Source organism: Leuciscus leuciscus (assembly GCF_965113295.1).
Source record: "Leuciscus leuciscus genome assembly, chromosome: 4".
Classification (NCBI taxonomy): Eukaryota; Metazoa; Chordata; class Actinopteri; order Cypriniformes; family Leuciscidae; genus Leuciscus; species Leuciscus leuciscus.
Window position 1 is genome coordinate 53,983,167 of NC_138728.1, and position 16,064 is coordinate 53,999,230.

The following is a 16,064-nucleotide window of genomic DNA, read 5'->3' on the forward strand; positions in this document are numbered from 1 at the left end:
GTTTGTTGTTTCTTAAGTGTTTCTTTCTAATTATTTATAGTTATAGGCTGTCTGCATTTTTCTTATAAAATAAAGGTAAAATTATTATTATTATTTTAATTACTATATTATATTTATTCTTAAATACTGTATGTTTATAATAATGAAATGGTGTTATTACTACATTTATAATTCTTTTTTATATTTTTTTAATCATAATTATTATTATTAGTCATATTGATCTATAAGAACCAATTTTTTGGGGCCAAATTGTGCAACCCTAAAAGTAGGCACTGTCTGGGTGCAGCATTTTGGACGAGTTATAGACGGGATAATGCAGTTTGGGGCAGACGACTATACAATGAGTCGCAATGGTCTAACCTAAATGAAATAAATGAGTGGATCACAATTACCAAGTCAGTAAGGGAAAGGAAAGTTTTTATTTTAGCAATTGATCTCAGATGGTAAAAACTACTCTTTACAACAACACTGATCTGCTTATTGAAAAGTAGAGATGAGTCAAAAATCAACATTAACGAGTTGATTCAAATCAACGTTGTTAAAATCAACGAGTTCAACAATAACGGGCCTAACTGGACAGCTAGGCCAGGTAAATGGGACAAGGAGGAACCTAAGATCAAGACTTCAGTTTTGCTCTCATTTAATTGCTCTCAATTAGCCAGCCAATGTTTGATATCTTTAAAACAATTTAAGGCATTTTCAGATGACCAATTTTTGTCTATACTCACTGGGAAATAAAACTGGGAATCATCGGCATAATAGTGATGAGATATTATGTACTTCTGAAAGATAAAGCTCAGAGGAAGCATATACAATGAAAATAACAGGGGTCCCAAAATTGACCCCTGAGGGACACCACATAGTAGCTGAGCCGATGCAGAAGAAGAGTTGCCCAAATTCACAGAGAATGTCCTTTCTTTTAGATAGGATGAAAACCACTGGAGGGTTGTCCCCTGCATGCACACCATACATTATAAACTATTTAAAAGACTATCATCGTCGATCGTATCGAACTGAGCACTGAGATCTAACAAAACTAGGACAACAGGCGAACCTGAGTCCATGGAGAGTAGAATATAATTTGTGACCTTCAATAATGCAGATTCAGTGCTGTGCAACACATCTGAAACCAGACTGAAATGTATCCAAAATGTTAAATGTATTTAGATAAGAGTAGAGCTGGGAACAAACAACTCTCTCCAAAATCTTTGACATGAAAGGTAGTTTGGAGATCGGTCTGTAGTTGTCATGTATTGCCGGATCCAGAAAAGGTTTTTTTAACAAGGGATGTAAGATTGCGTGTTTAAAACTGCTTGGAACAAGTCCACTTGCTAATGAGCTGTTAATTATAGCTGTCACATTTGCACTGAAAGTCATAAAAAATTCTGGTTTGACGTGTAGAAAGAGAATCCAGCTTATAGCTGGAACACTAGTTCTGATGTAACTTGTTCAAAATTAGTCAGAGAGCTGGATAGTGGAGTAATTTGTGGTTGATCAAATGGAGCAAGTATAATTCCACATTTAATTTGCTAAATTTTGTGAGTAAAGGAGTATAGAAACGTTTCACTGTTCCCTTTTAGTCGCTCACGTTCGACGTAGTCATATGTTACAACTGATTGGGATCACGCTTAGGGAGCCTGTCATCTTCGAGTATTGAAAAAAATGAGCCAATGCTCATTCCCCTTTGTGCTCCGTCACTGGTGATGGGTCCCATTTCCTGATAGAGCAACACGGGTGCGTTTACGTCTTTTTCAAGATGTCATTCCACCCGTGCGTTTCTGGATGCGATCGTTTCCTGTCCCCCCAAATGGACGGTGACAATAGTTGTATCACGTGTTTCTGAAATTTGTGTCTATTGGAGTTAGACAACATGTGTCAGGACCTACTCATTGTCGTAATCATACTCTAGATCTAATATTATCACATGGAATCAATGTTGATGCTGTTGAAATTCTGCAGCAGAGCGATGACATCTCAGATCATTATCTAGTCTCGTGTAAACTTCATTTAGCCAAGGCTGCAAAGCCGACTCTGTGTTACAAATATGTTAGACCTATCACTTCTGCCACTAAAAATTGCTTTATTAATAATCTTCCAGATCAGTCTCATCATCTCAGCGTCCCGGATAGCTTAGAAGAACTCTATATTGCGTCAGAAACTTTGAACTCTCTCTTTTCCAGCACTTTAGACACAGTTGGTCCGTTGCGCTTAAAGAAGATTAAAGAAAATAGTCCAACGCCGTGGTACAACGAGCCCTTAAGAGAGCAGCCAGAAAAATGACAACATGACAACATGTATGTTAGACCCTATACCGACTAAGCTACTGAAAGAGATGCTCCCAGAGGTCACAGATCCTCTTCTTAATATCATTAATTCATCTTTGTCACTAGGATATGTACCGAAAAATTTTAAGCTGGCTATGCCGCTTGTTAAAAAACCGCATCTTGATCCCACAGAATTAGTCAATTACAGGCCGATCTTGAATCTACCCTTTTCTGTCAAAGATACTAGAGAAGGCAGTATCCTAACAACTGTGTTCCTTTCTTGAAAGAAATTATATCTGTGAGGATTTCCAGTCAGGATTTAGACCGTACCATAGTACTGAGACTGCTCTCATTAGAGTCACACATGATTTGCTCTTATCCGATCGTGGTTGTATCTCGCTATTAGTGTTACTCGATCTTAGTGCTGCATTTGATACTATCGATCACAACATTCTTTTAAACAGACTCGAAAATTACGTTGACATTAGTGTAATTGCATTAGCATGGTTTAAATCATACTTATCTGACCGTTATCAGTTTGTAGCAGTAAATGAAGAGATGTCTTATCGATCAAAAGTTCAGTATGGCGTACCACAAGGCTCACTACTAGGACCACTGCTGTTCACTCTGTACATGCTACCCTTGGGAGATATCATTAGGAAGCATGGTATTAGTTTTCACTGTCATGCTGATGTGTAACATCTGCATCTGCCATGCAGTCCTTCAACCGCCAGAGGGAGCCATCCCCTGAATACTGAATACTGCCACATCACTTCCTGTTCATATCAGTTATAAGCAATGTTGTTTGTACATCATGTTGCGAAGTATTGCCAGTTAACCTTGTCTCTTTCGAGTGTTTTGCTTATCCCTATTTTGGTTTTGTGATATTGCCTGTTTGTGACCACGATTCTTGGATTATCGGATTTGGACTTGTTAGCTATTCTGGACTGCTTCTACTGTTATCGACCTTGCACCTATTTGTTGGCTACGATACTCGCCTGGATTATCTATTTGTTTGTACTAAATAAAACACTGCACATGGATTCGAACATTCAACCGAGTCAGTCATCGTTACAGAATACTTCGCCTGATCAGAATCCAGCAGAGATAACGCAACTACAGGCTGCGTTTGCCTATCAAAATGAAAGGATCACAGATTTTCAAGGCCAACTTTCATCTGTACGGGCTGCAAACGAACATCTCACACGGTACATTCAATCTCTTCCACCGATCAGGCATGATACGGTAAGACTTTCTTTACCTGACAAGTTTGATGGCACTGCTGAAAGATGCAGAGGGTTTTTGCGTCAATGCACTATCTATTTTGAGAATCAGCCGGAGGCTTTTTCCAGAGATTCAATCAAGTGCTCATTCATGATGTCACTGTTAACTGGAAAAGCCCTCGATTGGGCATCTGCTGTTTGGGATCATAACGACCAACTGAGAACCTCGTTTGGTTATTTCTCCCAACAAATACGAGAAGTCTTTGAATATCCCGCGGGAGGAAGACATGTTTCTTTACAGTTGCCACAGTTACGTCAAGGAAATCGCTCAGCAGCCGATTATGCCGTCGAGTTTCGCACGCTTGCAGCACAAAGTGGCTGGAATGAGGTTGCGTTGAAACCAGTGTTCAAGCAGGGTCTGAGTCATACATTACAGGCTGAGCTGGCATGCAAGGATGTGGGTTCAGATCTCAGTCAACTCATCTCAATGGCTATTAAGGTTGATAATCTTCAACGTAATAATCCACCAAGTTCATTGGCAACTTCAAATGTTATCCCAGCTACCAATATTCAGGAACCAGCTGAACCCATGCAGATCGGATTCACCAAGGTATCTGTGGAAGAACGGGAACGACGCAGAGTGAACAGGCTATGCTTTTACTGTGGTCAGCCGGGTCATCAGTGTCGTCAATGCCCTAGTAAACCAGTCCAAACCAAAGTGAGTACCCCATTGCCTATGATGTTGACTAAATGTTTTTCTCTTCTCATCACGCTCACATATGCTAATTCTTCTCAATGTCTTCCAGCGTTAATTGACTCTGGCTCAGCATTAAATCTGATTCATCATGAACTGGTCCATGAACTCAAATTACCTGTTATCCCTTGCATACCACCAATTAACATTACAGCCATTAATAGTCAACCTATTGGAAAAGGAATTACTCATCAAACTGTTCCAGTTACCATCAAGATAGGCCTGTTTCACTCAGAAACCATCTCCTTGTATGTGACATCAACGCCCCAGCATCCGATAATCCTAGGAAATCCATGGCTGACCATTCACGACCCACAGATTTCATGGAGTTCCAAGGAGCTCACAAAATGGTCACCACATTGTTTCTCACGTTGCCTCCAAATTCGGACACAACACCCTTGTCTAACCACAAGTATTGAGAGTCCTGTAACTAATGATCATGTGTATATTCCCCCAGAGTATTCTGACTACAGCGAGGTCTTCAGCAAGACTAAAGCCACCCAACTACCTCCTCATCGCCCATGGGATTGTGCAATTGAAATGTTACCCAACACTGCACCCCCTAAGAGCAAGGTCTAATCACTAACCATTCCTGAAACACAAGCCATGGAGAATTATATCGAGGAGGCTTTGGAATCCGGCTTCATCCGTCCTTCCACCTCACCCGCTGCTTCCGTTTTTTTCTTTGTGGAAAAGAAAGATGGAGGTTTACGCCCCTGCATAGACCGTGGTCTCAATTCAGTCACCATTAAGAACAGGTACCCACTCCCATTAGTTCCTTCTGCATTAGGACAGTTACGAGAAGCCACCATCTTCACTAAATTAGATCTACGCAGTGCCTATAATTTAATCCAAATCAGAGAAGGTGATGAATGGAAGACAGCTTTTATCACCACCAGGGGGCACTATGAATATTCTGTTATGCCTTTTGGCCTGTCTAATGCTCCTTCCGTGTTTCAATCATTTATAAATGAGATTTTCCGTGATGTTCTGAACCACTACGTCATTGCCTACATTGATGACATTTTGATCTATTCTAAGACACGTGAGCAACATATCCATCATGTAAGAAATGTCCTGTCGCGACTGCTGGCTAACCATCTATACGTCAAAGCCGAGAAATGTGAATTTCACGTTTCTAACACCACCTTCCTCGGATACAAGATCAGTCATAAAGGAGTGGAGATGGATACAGCAAAGGTCAGAGCTGTCACGGAGTGGCCACGTCCTACCACAGTCAAGGAATTGCAGAGATTTTTGGGCTTTGCAAATTTTTATAGGAGGTTTATCCGCAATTACAGTACCATTGCAAGCCCCCTTACATCGCTACTTGGGGGAAAACCAAAGAAATTGTTATGGACTCAACATGCACAGTCGGCCTTTGAAGCCCTAAGGACCAGCTTTACTACAGCCCCAATCCTGAAACATCCAGATCCGGACTTACCATTCATTGTGGAAGTAGATGCTTCTGACTTTGGCATTGGAGCAGTATTATCTCAGAGACATGGTAACCCAGGTAAATTGTTTCCTTGTGCTTTTTTCTCCAGGAAACTGACTACTGCAGAGAGGAACTATGATGTGGGTAATAAGGAACTGTTGTCCATAAAAGCAGCACTGGCAGAATGGAGACACTGGTTGGAGGGAGCTCGCCATTCATTTCAAGTCATTACAGACCACAAGAATCTGGAATATATCAGGTGTGCAAAGTGTCTCAATCCAAGACAGGCCCGGTGGTCATTCTTTTTTACAAGATTTCAGTTCACAGTCACTTATCGCCCGGGAAGCAAGAACAGTAAGGCTGATGCCCTTTCACGAAGGTACGACTCAAATGAAACTTCCTGCTGCCAAGGACCAATTCTACCTCCTTCAGTCATTGTGGCACCGATTCGTTGGGATATGATGGAAGAATTACAACGAGAACAACAGACAGAGCCATCTCCTCCTGAATGTCCTCCTGGCCGGCATTTTGTCCCAAGGTCTCTTCGCCAACGAATCACGCAATGGGTGCACACATCGCTGAGTTCCGGGCATCCTGGCATTCAACGGACAATTGAACTGGTGCGTAACTCCTTTTGGTGGCCTAATTTAATTAATGATGTCTCTGAGTATGTCAAGTCTTGCAGTGTGTGTGCTCAGTCCAAGACACCCCGGGAACTACCAGCTGGTCTTCTAGAACCCCTGCCAATCCCTCAGCGCCCCTGGTCTCATCTGGCTGTGGATTTTGTTACAGATCTGCCCTGTTCCAATAGTAACACCACAATTCTAAGAATTATAGATCGTTTCTCAAAGGCATGTCGGCTAATTCCACTAAAAGGCTTACCTACAGCAATGGAAACTGCACAAGCATTATTTCACCATGTTTTTCGTGCTTATGGAATACCGGAGGATATAGTTTCTGACAGGGGTTCACAGTTCACATCCCGTGTATGGCAAGCTTTCTGTAAACAATTGGACATAAATTTAAGCTTAACTTCTGGCTATCATCCCCAGGCTAATGGACAGGTTGAGAGGTTGAATCGAGAATTGGGGCAGTATCTCAGATCTTACTGTAGTCGAGAGCAGCAACGTTGGAGTGACTTTTTACCTTGGGCGGAATATGCACAGAATTCACTCACCCATTCATTACAGGACTCACCCCCTTCAAGTGTGTTCTAGGGTATCAGCCTCCCATGTTCCCTTGGTCTGGAGAACCTTTGGAGGTGCCTGCGGTGGACGACTGGGTCAGAAGAAGTGAACGGGTGTGGAACAGTGCCCATGTGAGACTGCAGAGGGCAATCAGAGCCCAGAGAATTAAAGCAGACCGCAGGAGGCGTCCCCATCCGAACTACCAGCCGGGGCAGAAGGTCTGGTTGTCAACCCGAGATCTACGGCTGCGGTTGCCCAGCAGGAAGCTCAGCCCACGGTATGTAGGCCCGTTTCGTATCTTACAACGAATTAATCCAGTTACATACAGGCTAGAGCTTCCTGCTCATTATCGTATATCTCCTTTTCATGCATCTCTGTTAAAACCAGTCCACCCTACTTCCGGCCCCACTACGGAGGAGAGAGAACCCCCTCCACCACTTGAGATTGATGGAGCTCCGGCTTACCTGGTAAAGGAAATCCTGGAGTCCAGGCATCATGGGGGCCGGTTGCAATACCTAGTGGACTGGGAGGGCTATGGCCCAGAAGAGAGATCATGGCTGGCTGCCAAGGACATCTTAGACCCATCCTTGATCCAGGATTTTCACCAGGCACACCCTGATCAACCGGCACCCAGACCAAGGGGACGTCCACGAAGAACACCTGGAGGTGTTCATAGGAGGGGGGATTCTGTAACATCTGCATCTGCCATGCAGTCCTTCAACCGCCAGAGGGAGCCATCCCCTGAATAGTGAATACTGCCACATCACTTCCTGTTCATATCAGTTATAAGCAATGTTGTTTGTACATCATGTTGCAAAGTATTGCCAGTTAACCTTGTCTCTTTCGAGTGTTTTGCTTATCCCTATTTTGGTTTTGTGATATTGCCTGTTTGTGACCACGATTCTTGGATTATCGGATTTGGACTTGTTAGCTATTCTGGACTGCTTCTACTGTTATCGACCTTGCACCTATTTGTTGGCTACGATACTCGCCTGGATTATCTATTTGTTTGTACTAAATAAAACACTGCACATGGATTCGAACATTCAACCGAGTCAGTCATCGTTACATGATGATACTCAGCTCTATATTTCTTCACGCTCTGACAAAACTTACCAATTCACAAAACTAATGGCGTGCACAGCTTATATAAAAATCTGGATGACTAGCAATTTCCTACTACTTAATTCTGAAAAAACAGAGATTCTAATTATTGGACAAAACTTCCTCACGTAATAACCTAGAATACTGTCTAACACTTGATGGTTGCTCTGTCAAGTCTTCGTCGTCGGTTAGGAACCTGGGTGTGCTCTTTGATATCAGTCTTTCATTTGAAAATCACGTGTCTAGTATCTGTAAAACCGCATTCTTCCATCTTAAAAATATATCAAAATTATGTTATATGCTCTCAATGAAAAATGCAGAGCAATTAGTTAATGCGTTCATGACATCAAGGCTAGATTATTGTAATGCTATTATGGGTGGTTGCCCTGCACGCTTAATAAACAAACTACAGCTGGTCCAAAACGCAGCAGCTTGAGTTCTTACCAGAACCGGGAAGTATGACAATATTAGCCCGGTTCTGTCTACACTGCACTGGCTCCCTATTAAACTTCGTATACATTTTTAAATATTGCTGATTACTTACAAAGCACTAAATGGTTCAGCTCTGCAGTACTTGAGCGAGCTCTTAACGCATTATAGTCCTTCACGTCTGTTGCGATCTCAAAATTCCGGCCAGTTAATAATACCTAGATTCACGAGTTCACATGTTAATGAAATCTGATGTAATAATGCGTATTTGGCTTGCTGTCCGGGGGGAGGGCTCCGAGCTCGGAATTCGGCCTGACCCCAGAGTACTCCCCCCTATAAATGTATAGATCATAGGTATCTATGAGCAGACCCAGCCGAATGTGAGGTGATGGGGTGGTGGCGGGATGCTGAGAAATTAGTCATGAGACAGGAGGTAAGGGAAGGCTTTATTTATACTGGCTTCTTCTTGTGCTGATTGGATGATTACCTGAACATGCTCCTCCCAAACTTTGTTATATAAAACTTCATAAATCAAAATCGACTGCTGGCAGTAGATCCTTCTCCTATTTACATTTACATTTATTCATTTAGCAGACGCTTTTATCCAAAGCGACTTACAAATGAGAACAATAGAAGCAGTTAAACTAACAGTAGGACAACAATATGCAAGTGCTATGACCCTTCTCAGTTTAATCTAACGCAGGGTTTTTTTTTTTTTTTTTTTTTTTTTTGCAGAATAGAATAGAGTAGTAGAGAAAGTGTTAGTATTACTGGATCAAGTGCTGTCGAAAAAGAAACGTCTTCAGCCGTTTCTTGAAAGTGGCTAAGGACTCAGCAGCTCTGGTTGAGTTAGGCAGATCATTCCACCAGCAGGGAACAGTCCAGGTGAAGGTCCACCACAAGACGTCATTCGCATGCAGAGCGCAAGTTCCTGGAAGGCGTATAAGACCGAAGTAAAGAGTTAAAGTAAAAGGGAGCAGAACCAGTGGTTGTTCTGTAGGCAAACGTCAGTGACTTGAATTTGATGCGAGCGGCAACTGGCAACCAGTGCAATTTTGTGAGGAGAGGAGTGACGTGCTCTTTCTGGCTCGTTTAAGACCACTCTAGCTGCAGCATTCTGGATCAGTTGCAGAGGTTTGACCGTGCAAGCTGGAAGGCCAGCCAGGAGAGCGTTGCAATAGTCCAGTCTAGATAAAACTAGCGCTTGGACAAGGAGTTGTGTAGCATGTTCTGATAGGAAGGGCCTGATTCTCCTAATGTTGTACAAGGCAAATCTATATGACCGGGCAGTTCTAGCAATGTGGTCTGTGAAGTTCAATTGATCGTCAATTACCACACCAAGGTTCCTGGCTGACCTTGATGGAGTTATGGATGACGAGTCTAGCTGAATGGTGAAGTTGTGGTGAAGTGTTGGGTTGGCCGGGACCACGAGTAGCTCTGTCTTCGCAAGGTTTAATTGAAGGTGGTGGTCCTTCATCCAGCTAGAAATGTCTGTCAGGCAGGCTGAGATACGATCAGCTACCGTCGGATCGTCAGGCTGGAATGAGAGGTAGAGTTGTGTCATCGGCGTAGCAGTGATAGGAGAAGCCATGTTTCTGAATCACAGATCCTAGTGATGTCATGTAGATGGAGAAGAGAAGTGGTCCCAGCACTGAGCCCTGAGGCACTCCAGTAGCTAGAAGTTGGGTCTTAGACACCTCACCCCTCCACGACACCCTAAAGGACCTACCTGAGAGGTAAGACTTGAACCATTGAAGTGCGGTTCCCGAGATGCCCTTCATCTTTAGGATTGACACGAGGATCTGGTGGTTAACTGTGTCAAAGACAGCAGACAGATCCAGCAGGATGAGAACTGAGGATTTGGAAGCTGCTCTTGCCAGTCTCAGAGCTTCAATTACTGAGAGCAACGCTGTCTCAGTTGAGTGTCCGCTTTTGAAACCAGATTGGTTGTTGTCCAGGAGGTTGTTCTGTGTAAGGAAGGAAGAGATCTGGTTGAAAACAACTCGTTCAAGTGTTTTCGCGACGAATGGAAGGAGAGATACCGGTCTGTAATTCTCCAGATGTGCTGGATTAAGAGTGGGTTTCTTAAGCAGTGGGGTTACACGAGCCTGCTTAAATGCTGTGGGAAAGGTACCAGTGTGAAGAGAGGTGTTTATGATGTGTGTGAGTGCGGGTACAACCGAGGATGAAATGGCTTGAAGTAGGTTAGTGGGAATAGGATCAAGCGGACAGGTGGTAGGGCGATTGGAAAGGAGGAGATTGGAGACTTCTGCCTCTGAAAGTAGAGAGAAGGAGTGTAGATTGTGTGTGTTAGCTGGTAAAATGTGTGTGTCTGTTTGTGGAGTGGTAAATTGGCCGCTCATGGTGGTTGTTTTATTTATAAAGAATGTAGCAAAATCGTAGTGTTGATGAAGGAGGAGGAGGAGGAGGAGGGTTGAGAAGAGAGGAGAAGGTTTTGAAAAGCATGCGAGAGTCTGAAGAATTGTTCATTTTGTTGTGATAGTAAGTCATTTTAGCAGTAGTGATATTAGCAGAGAAGGAAGAGAGGAGGGATTGATAAAGACCAAGGTCAGCTGGATCTTTCGATTTGCGCCACTTCCTCTCTGCGCCCCTGAGCTTCGGACGATGTTCACAGAGAATTTAGCACCAAAACCTTGGAACAATCTTCCTAACATTGTCCGGGAAGCAGACACACTCTTTCAGTTCAAATCTAGACTAAAAACACATCTCTTTGGCTGTCTCTTCAATGTTAGGCTGCATAATTTAGATCAGCTGGAACCGAGAACACTCCCCATAAATCCTGATGTACTTGATACATCATAAGAAGGATGGTGTCTACGCTAATATTAGTCTCTCTGTTTATCCGAGGTTTACCGCAGTCCTTCATCTGGACATGATGATAACACAGTCCTGAAGTGTCATCCAGTCCCTCCGCTGTGAAGGCCTTCTTCTCTTCCCTTTACCTCAGTACAGATAAAATGTTGTCAGGATAATTCCGGTTTGCGTGGTTACGTAGACCTGACAAAAATGTCTGTATTATACATTTTTAAGGCCAGACAAGTAGTTTATTGAGGGTTGATTTGTAAAGAAGGACTACACGCCTGCGCACATTTATATTCAAACACCATACCTTTGGGCTGAACGCGTAGTGTACATGTGCACTAGTGTGAACATGTGCATCTGCGTTTCCGCAGGTTTGCGTTTTTGAGTTTTGCGCAGAGATATACATTTGCACCTTCAAACCTATTTCAGGGAGTGCGTTCTCAAGACACCAGGCACTGTTTTGTGCGGATGGGTGGCCGGAGCGCGTTTAGGATTTTCCTGTTAGAATGGTGTCGTGTTAGCGGCCCCTAAGTTAATAACTAATGATCGCAACGGAAGTGAATCAATCAATCAAAACCAACTTTAGCAGTCAATAAATCGAGTGATTTCAGATTTTATTTGGAACGGAGGCCCAGTAAGAATTCCGAATTTATTCCTTCAGCAACCCAAAAGATTAGGTGGATTCGCACTTCCTTATTTCTTATTTTATTACTGGGCAGCAAACATTCATAGCATTTTATATTGGAGTGAGTCACATTATGGTCTGTGTCATTGGGTTCCGTCATGGGTTGAAATAGAGTGCGACTCTTGTATCCGAGTTTCTTTACATGCTTTGGTATGTTCTTCTATTCCTATAACATTTTCCCATTAATATTCAAATCCTTTAGTTCTGCACAGCCTAAAAAATTGGCAACTATTTAGAAAACCCTTTGGCTTTCAGAAAATGTCGGGTCTGTCTCCTATATATAAAAATCCTTTTTTATCTTCCATTTCAGATGGAGCCTTCGCATTATGGTTTAGAAAAGGCAATGTAAATATTAATGACCTCTTCCGCGATAATACTTTTGTCACTTTTTCATATCTACCAGACAAATGTAACCTTCCGAAAACGTACTTCTTTAGATATCTTCAGACTTGTGAATTCATAAGAAATAGATTCTCTCACTTTCCTCATGCACCTCTGAAACAAGAGATTGATCAAGTTTTAGAAATAAAAGTCTCTAAAGGTGCTGTCTCCAATATTTACAAAACTATTTTTTCATTTACTGCACTCTCAGATTTTTCACCCATATCTAAAATAAAGCAGAATTGGGAATCAGATCTTAATCATGTCTTTACTGATGAGGAATGGTCAAAGGCCCTTTGTCGTGTACATACCACCTCTATTTGCGCTCGTCACTCACTAATACAGTTTAAGCTGTTACACAGAATATACTGGACAAAAGCTAAACTGTTTAAAATAAACCCGGATCTCGATCCTTCTTGTGACCGATGTCGACAAGCCCTGGCTACTCTCTATCATACTTTTTGGCTTTGCCCAGCGTTGACCAATTTCTATCTTCAAGTCAATTTCTGACGTTATTATTTTAGATGTTGAACTGTGCCCTTTAGTGGCACTATTAGGTCTTAATCCCGCAAAGGTGTCCTTATCATCTTTACAGTCAAACGCTCTAGCTTTTTGCTTAATAATTGCAAAAAAGGCTTATATTGATGAACTAGAAAAATCATTTTCCACCCAGCAATTTCACATTATTTGGCAACCTTTTCTTTTGCACTTTAAAAAAAGAATCATTTTCCTACAAATAACCCGTTACATAATCACTCCTCTGTATTTGACCCTTGCTGTTTTTTGTCCTCTCTCTCATCCCTGTTTGATTAAGAAACAGAGTACATAAAAAAGTGAAATAAATTGTATTTGGTTTCCTTGACAGCTGACAGTGATTGTTTAAAAAAGGTGCAAAGTTTGTTCTTTGTTGTTTTTTTCTTTGTTTTTCTCAGTAATATTTATAGTTTTTTCACCTACAAAACCCTGGTCCTCACCTACAAAGCCCTCCACCATCTGGCCCCCTCATACCCCACTGACCTCCTTTCCCCCTACCAACCCTCACGGTCCCTCAGATACACCTCAGCCGGTCTCCTCTGTATCCGCAAGTCCAACCTCCACATTTTGGGGACAGAGCCTTCTCCAGGGCAGCTCCCAGGCTCTGGAACTCCCTCCCCCAAGAGATCCGCACCTCTGAGTCCCTCACCATCTTTCAGTCCTGCCTCAAGACCCATCTCTTCACCTCTGCCTACCCCTAGCCCCATACCCCCTCCATTTTCATCTCTGCCTGCATCTTGTTTTTTGTTTTTTTTTGCATTGTTTTTATTATCTACCTGCCCTGTTAAGCGACTTTGAGTTCGTGAAAAGCGCTATATAAATTCAATTTATTATTATTATCACGCTCTGTTGTTATGTATCGTCATCATTGTCCCGCGTTCTCATTGGTTTACGCTCTGTTGTTATGTATCGTCATCACTGTCCCGCGTTCTCATTGGTTTACGCTCTGTTGTCATGTATCGTCATCACTGTCCCGCGTTCTCATTGGTTTACGCTCTGTTGTTATGGATCGTCATCACTGTCCCGCGTTCTCATTGGTTTACGCTCTGTTGTTATGGATCGTCATCACTGTCCCGCGTTCTCATTGGTTTACGCTCTGTTGTTATGGATCGTCATCACTGTCCCGCGTTCTCATTGGTTTACGCTCTGTTGTTATGTATCGTCATCACTGTCCCGCGTTCTCATTGGTTTACGCTCTGTTGTTATGGATCGTCATCACTGTCCCGCGTTCTCATTGGTTTACGCTCTGTTGTTATGGATCGTCATCACTGTCCCGCGTTCTCATTGGTTTACGCTCTGTTGTTATGGATCGTCATCACTGTCCCGCGTTCTCATTGGTTTACGCTCTGTTGTTATGGATCGTCATCACTGTCCCGCGTTCTCATTGGTTTACGCTCTGTTGTTATGGATCGTCCTCACTGTCCCGCGTTCTCATTGGTTTACGCTCTGTTGTTATGGATCGTCATCACTGTCCCGCGTTCTCATTGGTTTACGCTCTGTTGTTATGGATCGTCATCACTGTGCCGCATTCTCATTGGTTTATGCTCTGTTGTTATGGAAAACTTATAAACTGTTAAAGACAGGCCAACTGTAAGCAGACCTGTAACTATACAAGGCTGTTAATCGTAGTCTATGTGTTTGTAAAGTCATCAATTTGCATTATTTCATATATATATATATATATATATATATATATATATATATATATATATATATATATATATATATATATATATTATAGGGATGCACCAATAACCACTTTTTCCAGAACAAGTCCGATACAGATACTTTAATTTTTGGTACTCACCGATACCAAGTACCGATACTGATACCAATACCTGAATTTTCACTGCATTTGTAATTTTTAAATGTATTGGGTAGAGAAACCAAAAGAATTTAAATCATATTAGTTGGCTTAATTTGTTCAGCAAATATATATTTCCTTAAGTTATTTTTATGCTTAATTAAGCCAGCTAAAATGCATAGTATGAGTTTCTGTTACTGTCACTGTGTATATTTTATCTATAATTTAATAGCACAGCACATATTTAGAGCTGTTTCAGCAGGGCTCAGTCTTGGATTGGGTCAGTGGTTCAAATGTTCAGAGGCCAGTGAAATATCACAAAATGATCTATTACAATTTTGATACTACAGCAAAACTACAAGCCTAATTAATGTCAAATGAAAACATTATTAAAGACAAGTAAATAGTCAGTAATAAAATATGAACAAATAATCAGTTAACAATAATCACTTCTGAAGGTTCCAAAACAAATTCACTAAGCAACCATACTTTAAAATCCCTGATAATAACACCACATTTTGCACAAACCAAGTCAAAACCCATATCTATAGGAAAAAAATATATTAAATTTTTTTTCCATGATACCACAATTGTTTGATTAACATTAATGAGACAGACAGACTATATATTATGACCTACTTTACCGTATGGATGTAATATAATGTTACAAATCACATGATTTTCCCCAACAGTTAACCAAACGTTTATTTAAGACATAACAGATAATGTTCGCGCTATGCTGCACTAAAACAGTATTTTGCATGGATTATTAAAACAAAGAAAAGATTTAGGAAGGTATACCTCTAAGAGAAGCTCAAATTTTTCCTGCAGCTCGAAATTGACATTCTGACTCATTCTGCTAGCACGGGACACACACACACACACACACACACACACACACACACACACACACACACACACACACACACACACACACTGGGGGGGGCGGGGGGGTGCCCCAGTGGTCATTGCCCCTTTGTCCTTGAAATGCTTTCTGGCAGTATACAATCATTTTGAGTGAGGTGCAGAGTAGAATTGATTAAAATGTTAGTTTCTGAAAATTGTATCCAGATCCAATCAGTGAAGTCACACATTCAAACGCATACATCACGCTCTGTCCCAAACGACACACTTCTGCCGGATTCACTGACAAGGCTTGTGGGTTAAAATGCATGTTTAAACTGTTTTAACTAATAAGGAACTCCTGCACACTATCGTTTCTTGCAATTTAAAATTAATATTTATTAACACACAACATTTCGGTCACACGACCTTCATCAGGAGTATACAAATGTTCAAATTCATCTCTTTTAAGATAAACACATGACCAATCAACAGCGCTCCATCTGTAAACAATTAAGCTCATTAGGAGTACATAATTAGCACCATATCATAAACAGTTACAAATTGTGATAGTTACAACAATCAGTAAAGACAA

At 41.7% G+C, this 16,064-nt stretch overlaps 1 protein-coding gene across 2 annotated transcripts in view; it reads right to left on the reverse strand.

The window, feature by feature from the left end:
- LOC309497120 (neoverrucotoxin subunit beta-like) overlaps positions 1-15,486 on the reverse strand; it is a 50,088-nt gene extending 34,602 nt beyond the window's left edge. Inside the window, exon 1 of one of the 2 annotated variants that reach the window (XM_082167337.1) lies at positions 15,428-15,486. The gene's annotated coding sequence lies outside the window, so the exon portion shown is untranslated. Of the gene's footprint in view, positions 1-2,792; positions 2,908-15,427 lie in introns of those variants that run through there. The other variant, XM_082167338.1, reaches the window with a different exon arrangement.
- Between the last annotated feature and the right edge of the window lie 578 nt (positions 15,487-16,064).